This window comes from Xenopus tropicalis, chromosome 5 (assembly GCF_000004195.4).
Source record: "Xenopus tropicalis strain Nigerian chromosome 5, UCB_Xtro_10.0, whole genome shotgun sequence".
NCBI classification, from domain to species: Eukaryota; Metazoa; Chordata; class Amphibia; order Anura; family Pipidae; genus Xenopus; species Xenopus tropicalis.
The window spans coordinates 103574830-103589882 of record NC_030681.2 but is presented as its reverse complement, the minus strand read 5'-3'; the positions used below and the strand labels follow the sequence as shown (position 1 = coordinate 103589882).

At 40.0% G+C, this 15053-nt stretch overlaps 1 protein-coding gene across 6 annotated transcripts in view; it reads right to left on the bottom strand.

The window, feature by feature from the left end:
• lpp (LIM domain containing preferred translocation partner in lipoma) overlaps positions 1-13876 on the bottom strand; it is a 176876-nt gene extending 163000 nt beyond the window's left edge. For 5 of the 6 annotated variants that reach the window (XM_012963147.3, XM_012963146.3, XM_031901796.1 and 2 more), the window contains exon 1: positions 13715-13876. The gene's annotated coding sequence lies outside the window, so the exon portion shown is untranslated. 6 annotated transcript variants of the gene reach the window in all.
• Between the last annotated feature and the right edge of the window lie 1177 nt (positions 13877-15053).

Sequence of the window (15053 nt, the reverse complement as noted above, 5' to 3'; positions counted from 1 at the left end):
TCAATATAAATAAAAATATTATTCTACTAGACTTTTAGCCACAGTTCCAAGAATATCTAGACAACCCTGACCTCAACCTAAGTAACCCTTCAAGATAAGCTTTCAGGACTATCAAAAAGAAAACTGGCACTCTCATCATTTTTCTGAGGCCTCCTAGGGGAACAGACCTACATTATGCGATCCACTGTTTTAAATATCGTTCCACAGGATGGTATGGCAAGTTAAAGGAGAAGGAAAAATCACTGGGGGCGCCAAAATGTTAGGCACCCCCCAGTAATTGTAATCGCTTACCTTATACCCCGGGCTGGTAAATGCAAACAAGCAGTCCAGGGTAGATGCAAACAAGCAGCTAGGTTCAGAATTCCAGGCCGGCGCATGTGCAGCAGAGTGAGCCGGCTTTTTGGTTAAATTTTGGCTTTTCACTCTACAGCATATGCACAAACAGCACAAAGACAAAAGAAAGAAGAGGATAGCTCTCTTGCAGCAACCCCAGGCTGGTGTGTTTTTCTCCTAACAGGAGCACCAGCCTGGGGTATATGGTAAGCAACTACAATCACTGGAGGGTGCCTAACATTTTGACACCCCAGTTAATACACCTTTTCTTCTCCTTTAAGGATGTGTATTCCTATGTAATACACCTTTTCTTCTCCTTTAAGGATGTGTATTCCTATGATGATGGCATCATTATTTGCAGTCATCAATGGAAAGTTGGCCAAGATTAAACCTGGGAAAATGCAGGAATAGATATAAAGTTAGAATAAGGTATGCCACCCTTTTTGCCATATTATAAGTGTAATAAAAACAATATGTAGACAGGCACTGAGAACTTGCTAAAATGATGAGAACTTATATCTGAGAACGGAACTATTTTTGCACACTTGCAATAGCCAGCTGGTAACGCCGCTATTTAGTGTTTTATTACACTCATGATATGGCAAAAGGTGGCTCATAATTGATGGGGAGGTCCTATAAGCAACTTTCCAATACACATTATATTGTAACTGTAATTTCAGTAATTATTTGTTCCTTTTTATTGCAGCTTCTGACTTGAAAAATGCAACAAAAGTAACCTTAATAACAGGCCTGGAGTTTAACCTACTCAACTGCAATCATATGTTAAAAATAACTTTAATATTAAAATATTTATAATTTGGTCACAAAATTTCCTTATGAAATGCAAAATAAATAAATAAAACTGTAGAAATGCACTTTATAAGACAAATTACAAAAAGTCTTCACCAGGGATGGATAACTTCCCATATACTTGAGAGAGTCTTTAAGGCTTCCTTAAAGGATTACATTTAGCAATATGGATTGTTTTCCTACCACAGACATAACCTCTGGTCCCCCAACCTACATAGGCAGCCCAAGCATCAATGCTCTAGATTTAAAGCAGTGGACATTATGGATGCACCAAATTCAGGGTTTGGTTTGGGATTCAGCCAAGATTCTGCATCTTTTTCAGCAGGATTTGGCCGAATCCATGCACTTGGCAAACCTAATCCTTGAAATCACCTGACTTTTAAGGATTCGACCGTATCCCAAAATAGTAGATTCGGTGCATCCCTAGTTAAAATACACAACCTGTGGCCAGAGTCAGTTGGTATAGATAAATATGGAAACATATCTTATTACTTTTGTAGCCAGTAACAGATTTTTGTTTCCTTCTAAACTGGAGGTAGTTTTAGTTGTTTTTCCCCACCTTTTTACTAGGCAAACCAGAAGTTAGGTGGCACTTGGGCAAAATATAGAACACGATGCACATTTTCAACCTCAACGACTCATTGATTTTGCTTATGTAAGATGCAATTTCTTTTAAAATGAACACAATACTTCAACCAAGGTGGTTTATAATGTAACATAAGTGTAAATAGCATTGTACCTGAATATTCCATACAGTACATATAGGTTTAATACAGGTCAACAAACTAAAATGCCCTTGTTAGTTCCTGAGGTAATGTTGGAATTAATCCTCTAGTGATGACAGAGGAAAAAAAATTATACAAACTTTTTGCCAAGTGCGATGGAAAAATGTATCCGTTCCCTTTAATAGGTACATAGTAATTACGATTCTCAAGGTACATATGTATGCAACTTGTTTTGCCATCTAGGGATTTTGATGAAGGAAACAAGTCTCCAATGAACAAACTGTTTTCAAAGCAGATGTCCCCAAAGCAAGGACAGGTCTCTGCTTACTTTGCAAAAGTTATGCAACTTTATAGCACTATTAGGTTTCTTAATTATTATTGCCACAGTAAACAGATATTAAGAAGAAGCCAAAGCCGGAGACATTCTATCATATTTCTATCATATTGTTTAAATTTCAAATATTTTTACAAGGAATGAGAAAAAAGCAATTATTACAGCAATGAAAGCCACAATAGCAAGTCACATAAAGTGGGTTTTCAAGGCTTGTTTACATGCCATTATTGTTCTAGGTGACATCCCATGGAATGAATTGCTTTGCATAAAAGGGAAAATATACCACCCAGTTTTACAGAGTGATCCAACCACCCTCCTTGGTTCTTTGCAAAATGATGGGTTAATTAATTGTTAATTAATAACCCTATAAGGCAGTGATGCCCAACCAGTGGCTCAGGAGCAACATGTTGCTCAACAACCCCTTTGGTGGCGTCAAAGTTGGTGCCCATTTTTGAATTTCTGACTTGGAGGCATGTTTTGGAGGCATAAAGATCATGTGTACTGCCAAACACAGCCTCTAGTCTGCCAGTCCACATTGGGCTACTAATTAACCAATCTAAGTCCTTATTGGTCACTACTGGTACTTGGAAAGTTTTTTTGCTTGTGTTGCTCCCCAGCTTTTTTTCATTGAAATGTTGCTCACAGGTAAAAAAAGGTTGGGGATCCCTGCTATAAAAAAAGCACACCACAAGCTAAGAAAGTCTAAAGAAAACCTGAATAATCATATAATATGGTCTTCATGTCAAAAAGGAGAGAGACATCTCTAAATTAGCAAAATGCTCCAGCTTTAACTTAAAACAAGTCATAGAAAAAACTTTAAATGGCAATGCATATCATCTTTTGATGCATATCATTAGGTTTTGTATCACTTTGTGATTTGACTCTGCAGTACAGAGAGATACCCTAATGTTCTAGTCCTGCAATGATGCAACAGCCATGACTGAAGATTTCTCTGATATATTGGAAGGATTTGATTAACCTTCTCTAACTCCACCCGACATTACAACAGTTTGATGGGAATGTTTAAGATAAGGTACACTGTTTCATTACAGGATATGTCACAGATAGAAGGAAGCAGTGAATAAAAGGTACAGAGATAGAGAGTACAACACAATTATTGGTTAGGAAACACTATACAAGCATACTGTTCATTTTTAGACTTTCACGTTAACTAGAAATCATTGGTGCCAGTTTTGGCAGCATGAATCTATGGAAAAGATCAGTTTTACTTTAATTACACAACTCTATACTAAGGCTGAAGATTCAAACAGACTTAAGTCTTTGCAACTTATAGAGCAAAAATGTGTACAGTAGGATATACATTCCTATTTCAAGCCATAAGAATTATTTAAAGTATTAGGATGTAACTCTGCTTCCTTCCTCCCACACTTCTCATTTTCTCCCAGTATCTGGTTATCCGCTGCCCCATCTACATTCCTAACAGTCACTTCCTGACTAGTTTCACCACCCACTTGCCCTCGATTCCCTTCCCTTTTCATATGAGGCACTGTGTGTACAGCACTGCACATGGATTTTGTGTTCTGCACCACTTGCATGTATAAAGATGAGGTGGAGTATTATTATCCTGAATTGAAAGACCACCAAAACTTGCATTTACAGAGGTGCTCTGCCCCAGTAGAGTTTACAGTCCTCTAATGCATTCACACAACACACTAGGGGGCATATTTATTATAGTGAGTAAGCCAAAATCACCTGTTATGTACCCATAGCAACCAATGAGATCTTTGCTTTTGTTTTCTACCTCATAGGTTCAAATGTAACTGCTGATTGGTTGCTGTGGGCAAATCGGTTGATGTTTGTCTCCACTGTTAATACGCCCTTAAGAATGCTTTTATCAGAAGCCAATTAAACTTTGCAAATGTTAACTGAAAGAGCATGAAGAAAAATACTCAGTATAGTTTGTCATAGATACTTTGGAGCAATTGGCACAGACAGATACAAAGGTGGCCATTTACATGTATTAGCTCTCATATGGCATGGTATGCCTTCATAGGGCAGAACCACCTGTATGACAAACGTAAAGAGAAGCCAGTGAATTGCAGTCTCTCTTCACTTCCTTTCAGTTGACAGACTTTAGATTTCCTTTAAAACAGCTGGGGCAGATTTATTATGCAGTTTAAAAATTGGCAACAAAATTCACCACACAACTCAAGACTTTGCTGCATATAAAATGGTGTAATTTTTTTCTTAGATTGACTTACACAAGGTCTGAAGCGGTGTAAAATGTTGGTGTCAAATCTGGCATTCGGACGGCATATAATAAAACACACCATCATAAATTTGTTTATACAGCATAATAAATAGGGCCCTTAAACTTCAACATTAAAGTAGTCATGTCACATTGCCAACTGAAAACCATTTGACACTGAAAACCTATTATCAATACTGGAAGCCTTAAACTTTACTTCGATTGCAAGTTTACATAATTCTTTCTACAGAAGTCAAATATATATTGGACCATTATTACCTGTCCTAGACACTACTGAAAGGGCGTGGGGCACCATGACACATCTTGCCACTACTCTGGGGCTGCTGTCACCCAACACTCCACTATGGGGCAACAGCAAACACTTTGCAGCATTTCCCAAAGCTGAAACCTGGACCAAGCTAGAGTGAAACAAGTTGATGACTTACACACAAATGGGACACCACACACACTACCCCAACTCAGACAAACTACCTCCCAACCCGAACAGAGTTCAGATACGCACAAATTACACATCTTTACTCAGCCCAATTATCATCGTTACGACAAATTCAGCACATAGACCTAGAGCTATTAATAGCTCATTCTATTAGGCCAAAACTCCTTTCTAACACATACAAGCATTTGTTTTCTAAACTATACAATCCACGGCCTAGAGTAAAATACAAGTGGGAAGCCAGCAGCATCCTGATGACTGGGTAGAAATCATTGACAATCTATATCAAACCTCCCCCCAGCTGCCCAAGATGCAAGGCTGTCTATGCCAACTTGTTGCACTTACTATGGTATTGCCCTAACGTGCAGAATTTTTTAAACAGGTTATATATTTTACGGCCACAGAACTGTCACACCCACAAGGGCCTATCCCAGCAACATGCTTAATGGACTCCCTGGTGCCCAGAACACATACCAGATGTCTTATGACATGCTCATTTTTTTTTTCTTCTACGCCAAAACAAATGCAGCCATACATTGGATGGGCTCCTCTTCTCCATCCCTTGGTAAATGAATTACCCTTGTCAATTCCCAATTGCAACTGTACAAACTTACCTACTAAGCCAGAGGTTGTGCAAACAAGTCTGATTACATCATGGCTCGAATCACCTGCAACTGCTAGCTAATGAAGAATATGACTCTCCAGCCTTCTCCCCTCTTCTCCAACTTTCCTTCCTTCTTTCCTACTTCTTAACAGTTAAAATCAATGAAAAATATACTTTGAAAAGAAGTGCACAGATGGTTGTACAGTATGGTAGAAATTGGCAAAACCGCCCAAATAAAACTCCCTCCTTCGGCTTATACTCGAGTATATACGGTACCGAAGATGTCGTTCATTCATGGCACCCTCCACCCCCCCCCCCCCCCCCCGTGGCCCTACGTTCGCTGGCCGTACTGAAACAGTGCAAACCCCAGCCCCAAGGTCTACTAGTGCATAGCAACCAATGCTTACTTTATAGGGGGTGTTCACCAGAGGTAGCGTTAACACTTCATGCAGCGCGCTAAGCGTATAGGATACAAACGCAAAGAAAGGCCGGATAATATTGCATGGCATACTGTATTTCCTAAAAAGCAAATCCTACAGATTCGAGCCACTAATGTCCCCCCCCCCTCCCGTGACCGTACGTTCGTGCGCTTCCGCACACGTGCACACCACCCTCTCCCGTCGTGCGCTCATATGTATGCGCGCGGGCAAGGCAGTACGCATAGCTATGAGCGCACGGCAACGGGGTGGGTGGTTGCGAGCGCGCACGCGTGCGGGAGCGCACACTCTGACTGTGCTGGTTCTCAGAACCATACTGGAACAAAATAGGCAGGCACATCTGGGATCCCTTTTACGTCAAAGAAGTTTTCAAGAAGCAGCTTGTAGTGTTGATAAAAGTATCAAAATGTATTTATTCCATAAAAAAACAACTGCAAAAGCCTTACGCGTTACGTACCTACCAGGGTACTTAATCATAGGCTGGTTCTCAGTCCTGCAGGTACTGTGCACTACATTTGTACCTGATTTAATTTTGAAGGGAAAAAAAACGCTAAGTTCAGCTGAAACAATATATACATCCATAGTTAAAATCAAATACCCCTAGGATATTGAGATTCAGCCACTCACAGGTATCCTTTAATCATTGCATAAGCTGAAATCATCTGAATTGCCCTAATGTTACTGTAGCATTTCTGTAGGCGCGCACTTTATAGTTTGTAGGTTTCATCTGTCTCATCTGGTTTGTGCTCGTGTCATGATTCCATATGAAGGCTAATTTTATTAGGCAATTTATAATGAATATTGTGTTCTGCTATTTTTATCATCGGATTCTTTAATTTTTATTTTCACAACAGTTGGGAAATGTTGAGGCTCTCTAAAGGACCATATGCACAGCCTCATATAAATCTGTACTTTAGCCTAATATATGATGCAGCTTAATAACCAAATAAATCAAAATACTGGTATTTAGAAACTACATGGCACTGTAACTGCAATTGGCTTCATTCAGGGATGGCTAGATTCACGTGCTGGGAGCACACACAACATGGGTTCATAAGATGTGAGTGCACACTGCGATTGATGGCTTCTCCATGGCTGCATAAGGCCCCTGTGAACCTGCACAAACTGTAAGTCTACCCTGATGCACTCTCACAAATAGAAGTTATTAGACAGTATAGACAGTTAAAAAAAAACAACTTAGCAGTAGCTGCTGCATTGCCCACCCTAGGCTTATACTCGAGTCAATACATTTTTCCAGTTTTCTTAGGTAAAATTAGGTACCTCAGCTTATAAAATCGGATCGGCTTATACTCGAGTATATACGGTACCTATATCTAGCATAAATATTTCTTTTAATAAATGTATTTTGGCATAGTTTTGAAGTTATATAATAAAAGGTGCAAAGTTTTCTAGAGGTTTAATCAGTAAGCAGTATTCACTGGTCACCTGTAAAAGCCCTTTACAGTTGCTATGGGTAACTGCACCTGGGAAAACGTATTTCATTTGAGGGGATTACATTTGAGACATTGAATGCTGTTACATTTTATTCTTCTCCTTCCTTCTGTTCTCTATACAGCTACACATGATTCAGCATCAGCCCTCTCTCACTAGGCAGGGATGTACGTTCTCCCACAATTTTTTTCTATAACTTGGTATTCGGCACATAATCATATTTTAAGAATTGGAAAGAAGAAAGGGAAGCACAGACTTCAGCTTTTCCTGGTCTACTATTATTAGTGGCCTTAAACAATCTTTCCAAACACTGTTTAGTCTTTTAAAACCCTTTTAAGATGTTTCCAGCTTCCTCTAACTTTGAACAGGATTCATGCAATTGCTTTTTATGAGGGAGGCCAGCAGCAGCATTTATAATAGCCCCTTTCAGTGGGCAAAAAGGATTAATATAGAACTAGACTTAAGAATTTCTGCAAATATTTATCAGCCTATTAATTCCCAAAGTTTGTGATGTGCTGAATGAAACTCTGCAAGAAGAACTGGCAGCAATATCATCAACTCAGAGATACTCTTCCATTATCTAAAGCAGCAGTCTATATCTGTATATATCTATATCATTCCATTCGACAATCGAACACTTACAGGGTTTCTTGTAATCATTAGGAGAAATAGGCTTTAGTTATGCTTTAAAGGTAACTAAAGAAGTAGGCTAGAAATGTTGTGCGCATTGTGTTTTGGGTTTATGTACCAAATCAAGGCAACCACAGTCATTTAGTAATGGCGATCTATGCCTCTAAAGATGCCCCCTGTAGTTCCCCATCTTTTTTTCTGCTAATTCACTGCACATGCTCTTTGCTGCTGTCAGTTACTGAGTTTAGGGACTCACAATATTCCTATATATAGTCTTATATAAATGTCCCAATAAAAGGCTGGTTAGTAATACAGATAATTACTACATGGCAGCTCAGAAACCAGTGTAATTAGGATAAAAAAATAATTAATAAATAAAAAAAATAAATTACAGGCCCACCTCATTATCTGCTTGATAATTTGTGATGACCCTGTAAGCTTAGTTTCTCAACAGCTGCTCAGACTTGAGTGTCTCATACACTTTCTAAAAAGGTGCCCCCCCTTCCCCTGTGACAAGTTTTAAATCCTGGGCTATTGCTACTATTGAGATACAGAAACATTAAGTTGGTGCAGCTCAGTATATAAAATAATAAGTTCAGTATATAACATTTTTGAGGTTTAGTTCTCCTTTAAACATAGCCAGCACAGGTATTACCCTGTGACAAACCTAATTCTTCATAACATGTCTTTGAAGCAAAACATTTATAGAGCCTTAAAGGACAAGAAAAGGTGAATTTCATGGATAGTCCTTATAGGAAAAAACGCACAGGCCTGGGGGATAAAAAAAAAAAAAAAAAAAAAAACTAACACCGCCAATTTACATTTCTGAAATGTCATTAGCACAGACCTAGATTTCTGCATATTCTGCAAGGTAAAATCCAAAATTTTGAGGCTACAATGCATCAAAAAAACAAAAAAAAACAAACAAACACGTAGTCATTAAATTCTCTGGGGGTGTATGTTGGCACCCACATTCTTTGGTATGATTTCTATTCCTCTTCTCTTCTTCTTTTCACCAGACGCAAGCATGTACATTAAGAGTCAGCTTTTCATTTCTATGGCAGCTTTCACTGTGCATGTGCCTGTCCAAACAACGAAAAAGATGGTGACAAGGATCTTCTCCAGAAATACCCTGGCCCTGGGTATCAGGTAAGCAACTTTAATCACTGGCGGGGTACCTAACATTTTGGCACCCTCGAAAAAAAATGTAAATAAAAATAACTTTCCCATTTTATGCCATTATAAAGCACTTATTTGAAAGTTGGCCTATTTCAATGAGCTTACACCCCTCCCTACCTTTATAAACAGAGCAATTTGTTCAGAGCTCTCTATCTACCTTTAAGATCACCCCTCCCCCTTCTAAGCAACAATCTTTGAGCAGTTCATTATCAGGCGCTTCTCGGTGGACTGGTATCAGCTCCTTTGGGATCTAGAAGTGACAGGAAGGTGAAACTGGCTTCATATTTTTGTTTTTTGCAGAAATACCAAAAAACATTTATATTTCCTAAAAGAACAGGCAAAAAATATATGTGCAGCAAAATGCCTATTTATTTTATATTTATGTTCAAAAGGGGTGTAAACTGTTCCTTTAAAACCCACTGTGGAACAGGGTAGATAGAAGGAAAAAAGGAGACTGGATTCATTCTATGGAAAACCTGAATGAGCGAATGATGGACTACATGTAGAAAGAGGCACGTAGGCTTAAGATATAACTTTGTCTTGAGCAATGGACCAGAGAGGAATTCCCAACAAAATGCACTGTTTTCCAGTAAGGTACCATCAAAACAGACTATAGTTATTAGATTGTTTATAGATATTATATAGTTTATATACAAACTACGACTTTAGCAATCAAGTTGGTGGCTGATTGCATCTACACTTGAAGTGGTTGGAAACATGGACATAGGATTTCTGCACACTCATCTAATTTAGTCCCTTAAAAGACTACAACTGTACCAAATACAGAAAAAAATATTACAACAATTTCTTCTACATTTATCTCTGTCCCAATAAACACATACAGCTCCTTGCAGAACAGCTTGACAAATGTAGCTTCAACAATCAATGAGCACAAGTCTGTACATACTTATATTAACCATGGAGTACAGTAGCAGTATTGAAAAACAAAGTTTCCATGACTGCTATTAAGCAGCAGTAAGAATCAATAATTGTTGGTATCAAGCGCAATAAGTACCAGCATTAGCTTACAATCATTACTGTGATATGCAATAGCTCGCCATGTAAGCATGGGCATCCGCAGGAAATATTTGGGGGGAGGGGGTAGGGCAATGTCATCAAGCAAAAACGACCTATATTTCTAAGACTAAGCCTGTATACAATAACTAGGTGCCAAGATTGTAGGGAAACAATTTATTGGCAAAGCCCATAAAGTCATAATTGTATAATTAAGGGGGCTGCTTAAAGGAGAAGAAAAGATATAATCCTTGGGGGTGCCAAAATGTTAGGCTCCCCCAGCGATTGTAATCCCTTAACAGATACCCCGGCCAGTGCCCGTCAGCAAGGGCTTGTGTTACCTGAACATGAGCGATTCCTAATGTCTTCTTTCTTTGTGATCCCGGGGCCGGCGCATGCACAGTAGAGTGAAAAAGCCAGCTTTTTTGTTAAAGTATGGCTTCTCACTCACTGCACATACTCAAGTGGCACAAAGACAGAAGAGGGATAAAGATCACTTGGTGACAGGTACCCCTGGTTGCCGCAGGTTTCTGCCAACAGGAGGGGGGTATCAGATAAACGACTAAAATCACTGGGTGGGGGGGCTATGTGCACTTTGTGACCACACCCCTAAATAACTCACCCATTTTTCCAAAATATACCCGAGACATGCAGTTATAATTACTTCAGAAAATGAATAAATGTGGAATGCACAGCCATCTTGGACTTTTTTCTTGATAAGTAGGGAGCTGCTGCTTAATATGTAAATAGGTCATAGTTACAAGTCTGTCTGAGACAGTTGCAACTGGTGATCCCTTCAGAGCTCTGAACTATCCAAAGGGCGCTGGTTCAAGTCCGGCTCGTTGGTGATCTCTTCCTTTTCCCCGCAGCACCCCAGTGCAAAAAAAAATGCCTCCGTCGCCAATAAAATGAATGCTTGATGCCAATGTTATTAATAGGGAGGAAAGCCAGTATTTTCTCCAGAAATTTTGGCAACCCTAGCTCTTACAGGTGTCTGTATCCACATCTGCAAACTTTTTTGAACTCATGCACTTTGTGACCACACCCCTAAATACCAAACCTATTTTACCAAAAAAATATACTCCAGATGTGCCAGTAGAATTACTACAGAAAATGAATTGAGTATGAAAAACTTGAAAATCTGCAGATGTGCCAGTATAATGACTGCAAAATTGGCCAATAAGCACTCCATGAATTCCAGAAAGATGAATGCAGAAATCGACATATGGAAAACATTCCCTCGCCTATACTTGCACAAGTAGAATCCCAATACCAAAGTTCTTTCCTGCTGTTCCCATGCTGCTTGTCTCTCTCTGCCTCCCTCTGCTTGGCTCATGTAAAAAAAATCCAATATGGCCATGCCTCCCACTGTGAAATGCATGGCTATCTTGGATGGTTTTTTATTTTTGGAAAAGCAGGGAGCTGAGAAGAACCAGTAGGGCAGCATGGGACATTAAAACAATGATCTGCGACAGGAGGCGATGAGTTGTGATTTGCCCCAATTTGCGGACGCCCATGCATGGTTATGGAAAAACAGTATGCTGAAGTGTCAATCATTTCACAAAGATTAGATCTAAGGAAAAACAAAATTTATTTTTTAAGGAACATAGTAGGTAGTCAAGGTCTATTTTCCCACCTAAAGGGCAAAGAGACACAGAGCTTACTTGTCACTGCTACTAAACAGCAGAAAATACCCTGCCATAGACAATACTGAGAACAGCCTCTGCAAAAACACACAGAGAGACAATTATCAGTAAATAATCAGCATTATCTATTTTAGTAGCCACGACAAGTAGCTGCTAGTAGTAGCTCGGTTACTGCCTGCTCCAAAATGCCTTTCCTCCAACAACAATACAAGTCACCAGTAGAAAGGCCTACGCTTTGCTTCAGCTTTCCAAAGTGACACAAAGTTTCTTCTTGCAGGCAACTTTGTGCGACTTTGGAAACCCAAAGCAATACATAGGCCTTTCCACCATGGACTCCTATTGTTGCCAGTGGAAAGGCATTTCAAAGCAGATAGTTGCCCGCAGTAGCAGAGATCTATCTCTGGGCCATCAGTCTTAGGCTGGTGTGCCATGGAGAGATTTAGTCCCTGCGATAGATCTCTGCTAGCGCAGGCGACTAATCTCTCCAAAATGCCTTTCCACTGGCAACAATACAAAAACGCTGGTGGAAAGGCATACAGATCACTTCGTATTTTTGTAGCCGTGCAGGCAGGCAACTTCACGTGAAAACCAAAGTGATGCGTAGGCCTTTCCATCAACGATTTGTATTGTTGCCAGTGGAAAGGAGAGATTAGTCACTCATAGTAGCAGACATCTATCGCGGGCGACTAAATTTCTCCATGGGACATGAGCCTAACAGTTCTCTTTGGGCATACAAAATACATAGAGCAAACCCAGGACAATGCATGCAGCACAAGTACATTACTATAAATGTGAACTTAGACCTGTAAGCTCCACTGGGACAGGGACTGATATTAATGACTTTTTAATCACTGTAAAGCACCATATAAAGAACAGATAATAAAATAAATCCTGCCAAACATAAGGCATCTGTTATTATACAGCTCCATAGCTTCTCCAGAAAATTCAACTGTAAGGTCAACAGAGCAGTGACCTTCTTACGCCTGTACCTTAGCACATGACATAAAGTTGTGAGTCATGTGACGCAAATGACATCACTAATTATAACTAATTACATCAATAAGCACAGTGAACATTAATTTATTTTACAGGCTATTTATGGGTCTCAAAAAGAATAAATATTCTAAACAAAAAATACTGAGGAAAAAACTTGGAAAACACAATTTTAGACTTATTAGGAATTCATGGGCATCTCTGGTAAAACATAAGAATTCATTGCTAGCACTATGTTCCTGGATTAGGGGTAATTTCAAAAGCATAACTGTTACCAATATTTCAAAACCTATCTATTGTATGTACTATGAGGAAGCTCCCATTGCCACAGCAGGCCTGCTTTTGCACCACTCCTGTGCTCAGGGATGCCCCGCCTGCAGCACTGCAACTTTTAACTACAACTCCTAAAAATCTATTGTACTCTGTCAGGGGATGCTAGAAGCTGTAGTTTAACAACAACTAAATATCTACAAACTAAACATCTCTGCCTTTTGGTTTCTATATTATTGTGCATTTTGGGTACTGGAAAAGAAAAAGCCTCTCTACAGTATGCACTGCCTATACTCGTTCACTAGTTTAAAGCTGCCAAGCAGAGATGGAGTTAAGTGGGTGCTTCTATGCAAGTAGAACTTCCAGCTGTGTGTCTGGGTGTGAGTGCTGGATACACACTGGTACATTGGCTGTGGCTGCTTATGTGCCACTTGAGATTATGAGCCCTCAGGCAGTGTATGCTCTACAGCAGCAGCACTGTCCTACCTGCACAGATAACCTATTAGCCAATCTGAATTGCTCTCCAGTATGTTACACTCCATCTTCCAGCATCAAGGGGATTAACAAAGAGATATGGGTGTTCTGGGACCACAAATCGCACATTGGCTTATCAGTAATACTCACCTTACGCCACTGTCACATACAGTGTAAGAAAGTGGCAAAATCTTAGGCTGGTGTCACTTTAAAGTTCCCTGCTTAGCATAAAAACTTCCCACTGGTCACCATCTTGGCTTTCCGGAACATAGGGAAGGGACCCCGGCTTCTCCCTGATCACATGTCCCAAACCCCTCCTTCTCCCCGCCCTCTTCCCCTGCCTGTTCGGGCTGGCTGGAAAAGCAGCTGTAAAGAGGCAATGCTTATTGCGGGCTGGGCTGCTCTGTCATTGCTGCAGGCAAGCGGCTCTCTGGGATTGCGTTTCCGTATGGAATCCGCTGTGCCCGCCTTGGCCAGTAACTGTTTCGGTGCCAGAGGCTGCCCACATTCTTTAATACACACGGCTGAGAACACGTTCTCAGGCTAAAGTCATGCCGCCAAAGGATTTTATTGAAAGTTCCACGGCGACAGTAAATGAAGTTCCCCTGTGCTCACTTTGCCCTATTTGCTCACTCGTGTGGCGTCTTCTCTCTGCGGCAGAAAATAAAACGTAGTTTTCTATATGGCAAGTTCTGTGCAGTAGGAAAATGCAATAAAAAGCCCATGGGCGGTTGTAGGTTACACTACGCATGCTTTCCGGGAGATCAGATTTACTTTCCCACAGAGAGCCAAGCTATAGGCTGTGGGCACCAGCACTCTGTTTGCATGAAATCAGTCTGCCACCAAGATCCTTGTTTGTGGCATAGAATGAAGTCAGACTATTAGCACATAATGTTATGTACCTACAATTACATGATTGTTACATCACTTACCTGTCTATAGTTTCAGGTATATCCTGACTCACCATTCACATAATTTCATGCTCATTTTTATATCATTCATTTTTAATTCTTTAATGCTGATAAATATTATCGTTTTATGCATATTTAAGACATAGCCTGAACATCAAACGTCTGAAACCAATGGGCAGGTCCATTCAGACATTCAAAATAGGCTCTGGCATGTTAAATACACATAGGCCCAAAGAGCCCCACCTCAGGCCCAATAAATAGTGCCTGTCTATACAACAGCCCCTACCAATTGCCAATCCCAGCCTGCTCAAGGAGAAACTTTGTGGGGGGTTTTTTGCAGCAGACAAGGCAGTTAAATTTCCAACAAATTGCTAGATTGTGCTATAATCCCAATAGTTCCAGTGTCACAGGACAGCACTGTTTGCACACTGAAAAATATCTAGTAGTGATAAGTATAAAGCAACTGGACATGATGAGTACCCTTGCAAACTTTTCACCACCAATGAAGATACTCAGATAACTGAAGAAACGTTTCAAGATTACTCAGTGTCCAGTTTTCATTACCAGACAAGCAGGGC